At 38.8% G+C, this 8,376-nt stretch overlaps 1 long non-coding RNA gene across 1 annotated transcript; it reads left to right on the top strand.

The window, feature by feature from the left end:
• The first annotated feature begins 262 nt into the window (after nt 1–262).
• LOC309477989 lies at nt 263–1,870 on the top strand. Its single transcript, XR_014198724.1, has 3 exons — nt 263–631; nt 1,136–1,207; nt 1,502–1,870. It is a non-coding gene; the product is annotated as an uncharacterized lncRNA (long non-coding RNA).
• The last annotated feature ends 6,506 nt before the right edge of the window (nt 1,871–8,376 follow it).

The following is an 8,376-nucleotide window of genomic DNA, read 5'->3' as shown; positions in this document are numbered from 1 at the left end:
GTTTAGTTTTTGGTGAGCTAATAAAATATTAAAACTCAGTCAAATCATATTTTGTGTACAGTTATTTAATTATGTCATGAAAGATGATGATAAAGGTAATACAAGGTTTATAAGATACATATAAAGATAATAGCGAACGTGCGAAACAGCGTGCAAATATAACACAAACAATACCGGACAAAAAACTGAACACAAGCAGGACCTTAAATACTTAAATAGGAACTCTCTCTCTGTGGAATATAAAATATTTTGGCTGCGTTCGAAACCGCATACTTCCCTACTATTTAGTATGGGAAAAAGAGTAGGCGAGCGAAAAAGTATGTACGAATCCAAAAGAGTAGGCGAGAATTACCTGGGTGACGTATTAATTATCGCGAGATTTGGACTTAAGTGCGTTCGAATATGCCTACTTTCCTACTATATAGTAGGCGAAAACAGTACGTGAAGGAAGCAGTACGTTCGAAACATCAGTATTCATAAAAGAGTAGGCGAGAAGTTCCCGGATGGCTTCCTGCTTCCACACAGATTTTTGAGTGCTGATCCGTGGATACTCTTCTATCCCAGGAGGCCACGCGAGAGGATACGTCATTATCAAACATCGCAGAGATCAGCGACGCGGGTGCTTTCAAATGTGAGTAAACACGGTTCCTTGTGTTAAAATTGCATGTGTTGAACTACTGTAGAGTAAACTGTTGAATTGTTGAAGGTGTAAAGACGTTACACAGTGTAGTATAGTTGTGATTTTGCTGTAAAAACACGTTTTATTATGTATAACGTTAGCTAACAGAGGAGCTCCAGTAAGGACACGTAAGTTACGTCTCTAAAGTGGATTTACATAAACCATCTTAAAGACGCTTATTTTAAATGTCTATTTACATCTGACAGTAAAATCTTCAGTAAGTATTGCAGAAGAGCACATCACAACATGAAATAGACATCTGAGTGATGAATGTGTGCTAGAACAAATCTATATAGTAACTAAACATAAGTTATCTATTTTATTTGTCCATTACTGTTGATAAATTGAGGAACATTTATGTTGGATAAAAAGTTAAAACAACCTCAACATGTAAATGTAGTGTTGCTCATAAATCACAGAGGTAACGTGAATCTTGTCTGGATGTTACAGGGTCAGATGAACAGATGTGTGTTTATCCAGTGGAGCAGAGTGGCTCATGAAGCTGAATGCAGCCATCAAAGGCTTTGAGTGAGTATACTACAGAAATAAATATATATTTTTTTATTTTAACTATTTAAATATTAAGTTGTAGTTTATTTTAATTATTGTAATTTCAAACAGAGCTATTACAGCACTTTCCTGATTCTTGATTTCTGTGCATTTGCTGCACAGCTTTTGTGGTGGAGCAGGACCTACAAGGAAAGATAATGGCGGCATTTGTGAAAAAAAAACACGTTTTTGTCTTCTAAATAATACTGAAATCAAATGACATTGTGCGGTTAAAATGACTGTTTTTTGTGTTATGTTTGTGCATTTTTGTAGGATCTGAAATGTCAGCAGGCTGGTGTAAGCACTGAGGATGAGGAGCCCAGAGCTGAATCCTGAAGATGGTGCCATGGATGAGTCCCTCCATCACTCCACCTGCCCTTATGAGTCCCTCCATCACTCCACCTGCCCTTACGAGACCCTCCATCACTCCACCTGCCCTTATTGCCTCAGATTGTGAAGCACAACACAGCACGCAACAACCTCAGGCACGAACTAACGGCTCACCTCTGGCGGTCAGCTGATTCATCAGAATAAAGCCACAGAATGGGAACCGCTGTGTTGAGATGGCAGAAGGATGTGGGGTTCAGCGCCTGTAGCCTACATACATGATTGTAGTTTGAATAAAGCTTTGTTTCATGTGTTGACTTGTATGCATTTGTTTATTGTGTGATGGTGACTTTGATTCATTCTTTTACTAATTTATTAATATTTCTCATTGTTGTCAGTAAATAAAATATAAATATTTAATTAATGCTTTATTTATTGTTTGAATGAAAATGTAGATATGTTCACTATACACATCTAGAGTGTATTCATGCATAGCTATGTCGTATGACATACATTACATTTTGTTTGTTTTATTGAATTATTTTCAGTAAAAATTAATATAATTAAGTATTGGTCAGCATTTATCATTGTTATTATTGTATGTTTTGGGGTGGGATAGCAATGCAATTCATTCTGGGGTAATATAAATTTTTAACATTAATGATACTTACATTTTTCGAGTATAAAATCAACAGTTTTCTCCAAAGGCGAATCTTCGCACAGATGCCCTTTGTGCAGACATTACAAACGCTGGAGAAAACCGTTCTAGGTAGGGCTGTTGAGTTACTGATGTTATGAGATACATTATGTATATATATATATATATATATATATATATATATATACACACACATATATCAATCATGGGTTTGCATACATAATATGAGATTTTATACACAGGAAAAAAGAACCTACAAGGTTGAATATCGTAATATATATTTTCTTAAATAATTAGTTATAATACACTTAAAAAATCAATTTTTTGTTATTTATAGGCCTGAGGGATGAAACGAGAGTTAAATTCATCAAGAAAAAGAGGAAAACATAAAGCAGTAAGCCACTTTTGCTTGTGGCTGAAAATGTTTGGATATAAAATAAAGAAATTAACAACATATTCAAGAGATGACAATTTTGGGATTTTGTAATCAAATAAATAATATCGTTAAGGATAAAACGGTGGGTCACATTAGTAGGGTTAAATATAAGAACTTAAATCAACCCTAAATGTATTCACAACATAAATGGGCAGCAGTTTCTTCAAAAAGACCACAAAATGAGCAAGTTTAATCAATATCAAGATATTCACAGATAGATGAATTAAACGTGTCGTTCAAATTTTTCAAGTTGTGGCTCTTGTGATAACGCGTCGTAGGTCACATGATAACGTCAACATGGCAGATGTCCGGTTCGCATTCATACTCAACGAGATCTGGCTATAAAGTACCTACTCTTTTAGCACTCGTTAAGTAAGTACTTATTGAAATTAAGTACCTACACATTGAGTATGCGGTTTCGAACGCAGCCTTTGACTCCACTTTGCATCGGGGTCCTGATCACCCTGTCGGGGTTTATTCTGAGATAACAACCAGCTGGATGTACATTATCCCTTACTTAAAGGTGGGATCAGTAGTTTTTGAAAAACATTTTTGAAAACTGTGTTGGACCAAGTACCAAAACACACTTGTAACCAATCAGCAGTAAGGGGCGTGTCTACTAATGATGGGGAAGAGAGAGCGCTCAGTGCACACAGCACAGACATTAGCCGAACGACTACAGAAAGAGAGAGATGGCAGATCAAAAACAAAAGAGGAAAATGTATGCGGAACTTTAAATAAAAAAGAAGGCTTACGATCAGGCAAGAGGTAGAACTCGTGTTAATATCTGAGAAGCTTACCAGCGCTGGAGAGACCTCAAGGAGCAGGAAGGCCTAACATCAGACTTCGAGGTTGCTTTATTTCTTCTCGATAGGTGAGTAACATTGTTTAGCTTTGTTTCACAGTACTAATTATGCTGGCCATTGCTTGAATATGCTTGTGTGTCATCTTTGCGATCTTATTGTCGTTCGCTTCAGCTACAGGCACATTCATTTCCATATAAACCTGGAGCGTCCAAACCTCTTCCACTGTCTGTTTCAATTGTTGGCTCCCAAAGTGTGTCTGAAAAGTAAGATACTTTTCCAAAGTTTCCTTTGGTTCCTCATTTAGTGATTGATATAACCCCCTAATCTTTTTATAGTTGTAATATATTCATTACTATGACTGTCGTGCTCGTGCTATCGAGTTGATCATGATAACTTTGTGTTTTTGGGATGGGGTGTTTAGCGTCACCTTCCACGTGAAACGGAGCTGAACCATTGACGCGTTAAAACACACATTACTACCAAAACACATTTGACATAGATTAGCATAGTAACACATTGCTTTCACTTATTGATGACATCATACCCTCGTCCGGCAGGTACAGAAGATTCCGCCATAGTCGTTGCTTGGGTTACGGTCGCGTACGTAAGTGTGGGGTGGAGCTATCAAATTAGGGGGAGATCATTTTGGGGTTGGGATGTGTTTGTTTTGGTGATTTCAAATATCAACATTGGCCAAAGGTGTTTTACAAAAACTACTGATCCCACCTTTAATGGATGCTAACAATATTAACAACCTCCAACAACCGTAACAATAAAACAATATTAGCCACAGCTAATGGTCTTTGAGTTGGAATCGTGTTTAGAGTATGAAAGGAAAAAGGGGGGAAAAGAAATGGAGATGTTAAAGACGTCACTGACAGCAGGTTTGTCCTCCTCCTGGCACCCTCAACTGTGTCTTTGTTTTTCTGTGACACCAATGCAGTCAACAAAGACTGTCTCTTTGGCTACAGGGTTCTTGAGTAATTAAACCTTAAACCATACTTGTCAACCTGTATGAAGCTTATTGTGACTGACAGAAGACCACTAGAACAAATTGCTCAAGCAGGGTGACTTTGTTTTAGATAACAGAGGCTTGGCTAAACCCCCCTCCCATCCAGAGACCCCTGCTTTCAATCGGCCTGCTGCAGAGAGCTAATCCATCCAGGGAGAATGCTGTGAAATTTCTCTTGTCATTCCTCTCAATGCTGCAGTAACACTGTGTGCCTGGTAACTGACATTGCAGTGGGGAAAAAACTAACATCTACCAGATAGAAGGACATCACAAGCACCCTTCTAATTGAAATAAGAAAATGGATTGGAACTTTCCTGTGCAAAACAATGCTAATGTTTTGTGGGAGTTTTCCGGGATGTTTCATTGCTATATGGTTGCTTAGGTGCTCTGAATTGCTTGCGTAACTTCGGCAAAATGTAAGACACCATCCTGGCCATTTGCATACGTTTTTATTAAACACTTTTGTTAAGACACAATGTCATAAACCCCTCAAAAACTGCATTTATTTTTAACAGTTTTATTCAAAGTGCCCTTTGTCCTCTTTCCATGATTACTAATATTTCAAAGTACATTTCAAAGACCTCATAAACTGTGTATAGGTTATTGTCATGGTTTTCCCACACAATTGGGATATTTTGAAAATGCAGTTTCAGGAAAAGATTTCATTCCTCTTGGCCGTGTTTTGAGTCGGCATTAGGCTGAATTTTTCTGAGCCCTGCCAACCCTTTGTGGTAATATGTGACTGTACTGTGTAGTATATTAGCTGTGTCCCAATTACTTCAGAGGCTGCATCCTTCGAAGTCCGTGAAGGGTAGACGAGCATTGTTAAATGGGATGGTCTAGCCTATGGAGGATTGCTCTTGTCGCCTAGCAACTGTGACAGCTGCCGTTGATGTGGGGCAGTAACGTTTGTACTGGACATTTTTTTTTAAATATATTCAACTGTGAAAACAAAACAGGGTTCACAGGCTGTACAAATATGTTCACCTTGGTCAATTTATGTACAAATTAAAGAGTTTAAACTATATAAAATTGCATCTTAGGAAGATATGTCAACATTTGAACCACTTTAAAGGTTTTTTATTTATTTATTTTTTACATTTGTATCATTAGATATTCGATTAAGTTGAAACCCAATACTTACATTTAAAATTGTAAACCGGCAATTTCTCCGGTTGCATTACAGTCACATACTTCAAATACACAGAAGTTTCAGATTCGTTTTCATTTAATACTTTATGTACTGATAAATACAGTATCTGTTTGTTTAAGAATAAAGTTCAATATATATATATTTTTATTATTAGTTGTATTTTGATAAACGTCTCACAATATAACACTGCGACTACATGAAAAAAGCTTTTACTGTTATAAAAAAAATAAAATAAAGATTTGTGAACATTAGGTTAAGCTTTCTGCAAAAGGCAAAACTGGGCCATTACATTCTTGGCTACAGAACTACCTGGAAGGAAGGTCCATCCAGGTCATGCTCTCTGGTCAGTCCTCATCACCTCAACCAATCAACGCCTCGGTGCCTGTCAGGGACCAAGACAGTGAGGCAAGAGGACACAGGAGACTGTTTCCAAAAAAGGGGTTTTATTACCCAAAATATTGAAAGGTTACATAAAGACCAAAATTAATAACTAGGCCTTAAAAAGAGGTCAACAAAAAAAGAACTGAATATAGGCTCAAATAATACATAACAGCTTGACAAAACCAAATAACATAGAAGGGGTAAACAAACTAACACATGAAAACTCAAGAGCTAACTAAGGACAAAATCCCCCCCGGCACATGGTGAGACATGGTATGGCCTAATGAGCTGGCTCCCGGATATAGGTCTCCTCAGCCCTTAGCCACTCCTTTCGCCCAACCAGGAAGGGACCGCCCCAATAGTCCAGGTAACTCAACACAAAGAAACATGTGATTAGTGCACTCCCTGTAAATCAATGTAAAGGTAAAGCAAAATAAACTAAATCAAAAAACTGTTGTGTTCATTATTTAGACATCATAGTTTAGATGACTGTAAATGATAAGTGCAACAAACTAAAGAGGTGAAATAATAAAACTGTAATCAAATGTTTAAAACTGAGGTGATGTTACCCTGTGTGGTCGTAGCCATCACAGTGCCCCAGGGATCCATTCTCGGCCCGCTATTATTCTCCATCTTCATAGACGATGTTGTAGAACAGTGCGATAATAGCATTTTTCTATATGCGGATGATTCCACCATCTACGCCCCAGTAACGACACTTAATGGTCCCAATGTGGCAGCATCCCTAAATAAAGACCTGGAGAATATTCGCAGGTGGGCTGATACCTGGAAGGTCACGTTCGAGCCCAGCAAATGCAAGGCTACGGTTCTGTCGAGAAAGAGGCCTCCATCCTGCCCGGACCTTTTCTTTGGGGCAACCAGAATTGACCTTTTTGAGCAGTTGAATATTCTGGGACTATGTATCGATAAGAAGTTGCTATGGACTAATCACCTGTCAAACATCTGCAAGCGTGCTGGACAGCGTCTTGGAGCTCTGCGCAGGTTGGCCAACAAGCTTGATGTCAAAGGTAGGGCCAATATCTACAAGGCACAAGTCAGGAGTATCATGGAGTACTCATGCCTTGCCTGGATGAACGCATCACAGACCACCCTTGGGCAGCTTGACAACATACAGAAAAAAGCACTGAAAATCATTGGGGAGGATGAGGACACTGCACTAAGGAAATATGCAATCAGCCAGCTCAGCCATCGTAGAACTGTTGCAGCAACAACTGTGCTTTTCAAAATGCACACTGAAAACTGTCCAGAGGATCTCAAAGCTCTGCTACCCCCACCTGATCTCCTTTGCCGAACCACTCGAAGAGCACGACCAAGTCACGCCCTAAAACTCCCCAAGTCCAACACCAAATGCTTGGGGAGGAGCTTTCTTCATTCGGCTGTAACAACTTGGAACTGCCTCCCCTGTACTGTAGTAGGTGAAATCACCTCAAAGAATGTTCAGGCCTTCAAGAAGAGACTAAACAAACACCTCCTTAACAAAAAAACTGTAATCTCCTGATGCTAAATGTCACTTATCTCATATACCTAGTCCTGAGTAGCTGCAGATCACGATAGGCTCTCGGAACATGAACTGTTAAAGCCTGTATCTGCTTATGCCTAAATAAAAAAATAAAAAAATAAAAAAAGGTGAACTAAAGGGGTTTGAATAAACAAAATCACATGTGATCGTTGTTATGTGGTGGATTCGGCCAATCGTGGAACAGCTGTGTCGTCATCAGAGCTCATGCAGCCGCTCTGGAGAAACTACTCTGGCTGAGTCATCCGACTGCTCTCGAATCGCTCTTGCGGTACTTCATGGCATACGTCAGTCACGTGGCGTCCGCGCTGTCTCAAGTCGGACACAGTTTCCAACCGGCATGCACTGCTTCAAGTCAGCCGCCGATCGGTCTGTGCAGAACTGTATGAATTCAGACAAGTCTATAGACTGTATTGTAATTGCACCTCTGATTATGAGTTTGTCTAGTAATTGTCACAGATTAGATGTCTGTAATCAAGCACACAACGAAGGAGATACTACAGGACACTTTTAATCCAATACATAAACAAGAAAACATACAATCACCTATCCTAAGGAACTGAAATAATGTTAGACAAGGGACTGACTGAAACAGAGGGCTTAAATGCATGGGCAAACGAGATAATAGACATGACACACCTGAACCGAGTACTCAAATCAATTAGTAACCATAGTGACATAGTAGCAAACACCAATAATTAGCTAACTGCATACCAAAACTTTTTTTGTATTGAATATTAAACAGAGTGCGAATTTTTCTTTCTTCCCCAACCTTTCGACTAATGGGAAATGTTAATCTCAACTCACTTGACAATCTGTTTCGTGAGATGAGCCAAAC

Source organism: Leuciscus leuciscus, assembly GCF_965113295.1.
Source record: "Leuciscus leuciscus genome assembly, chromosome: 16".
NCBI lineage: Eukaryota > Metazoa > Chordata > Actinopteri > Cypriniformes > Leuciscidae > Leuciscus > Leuciscus leuciscus.
Note: the sequence above shows the minus strand (reverse complement) of the source record. Positions and strands in the feature narration are given on the sequence as shown.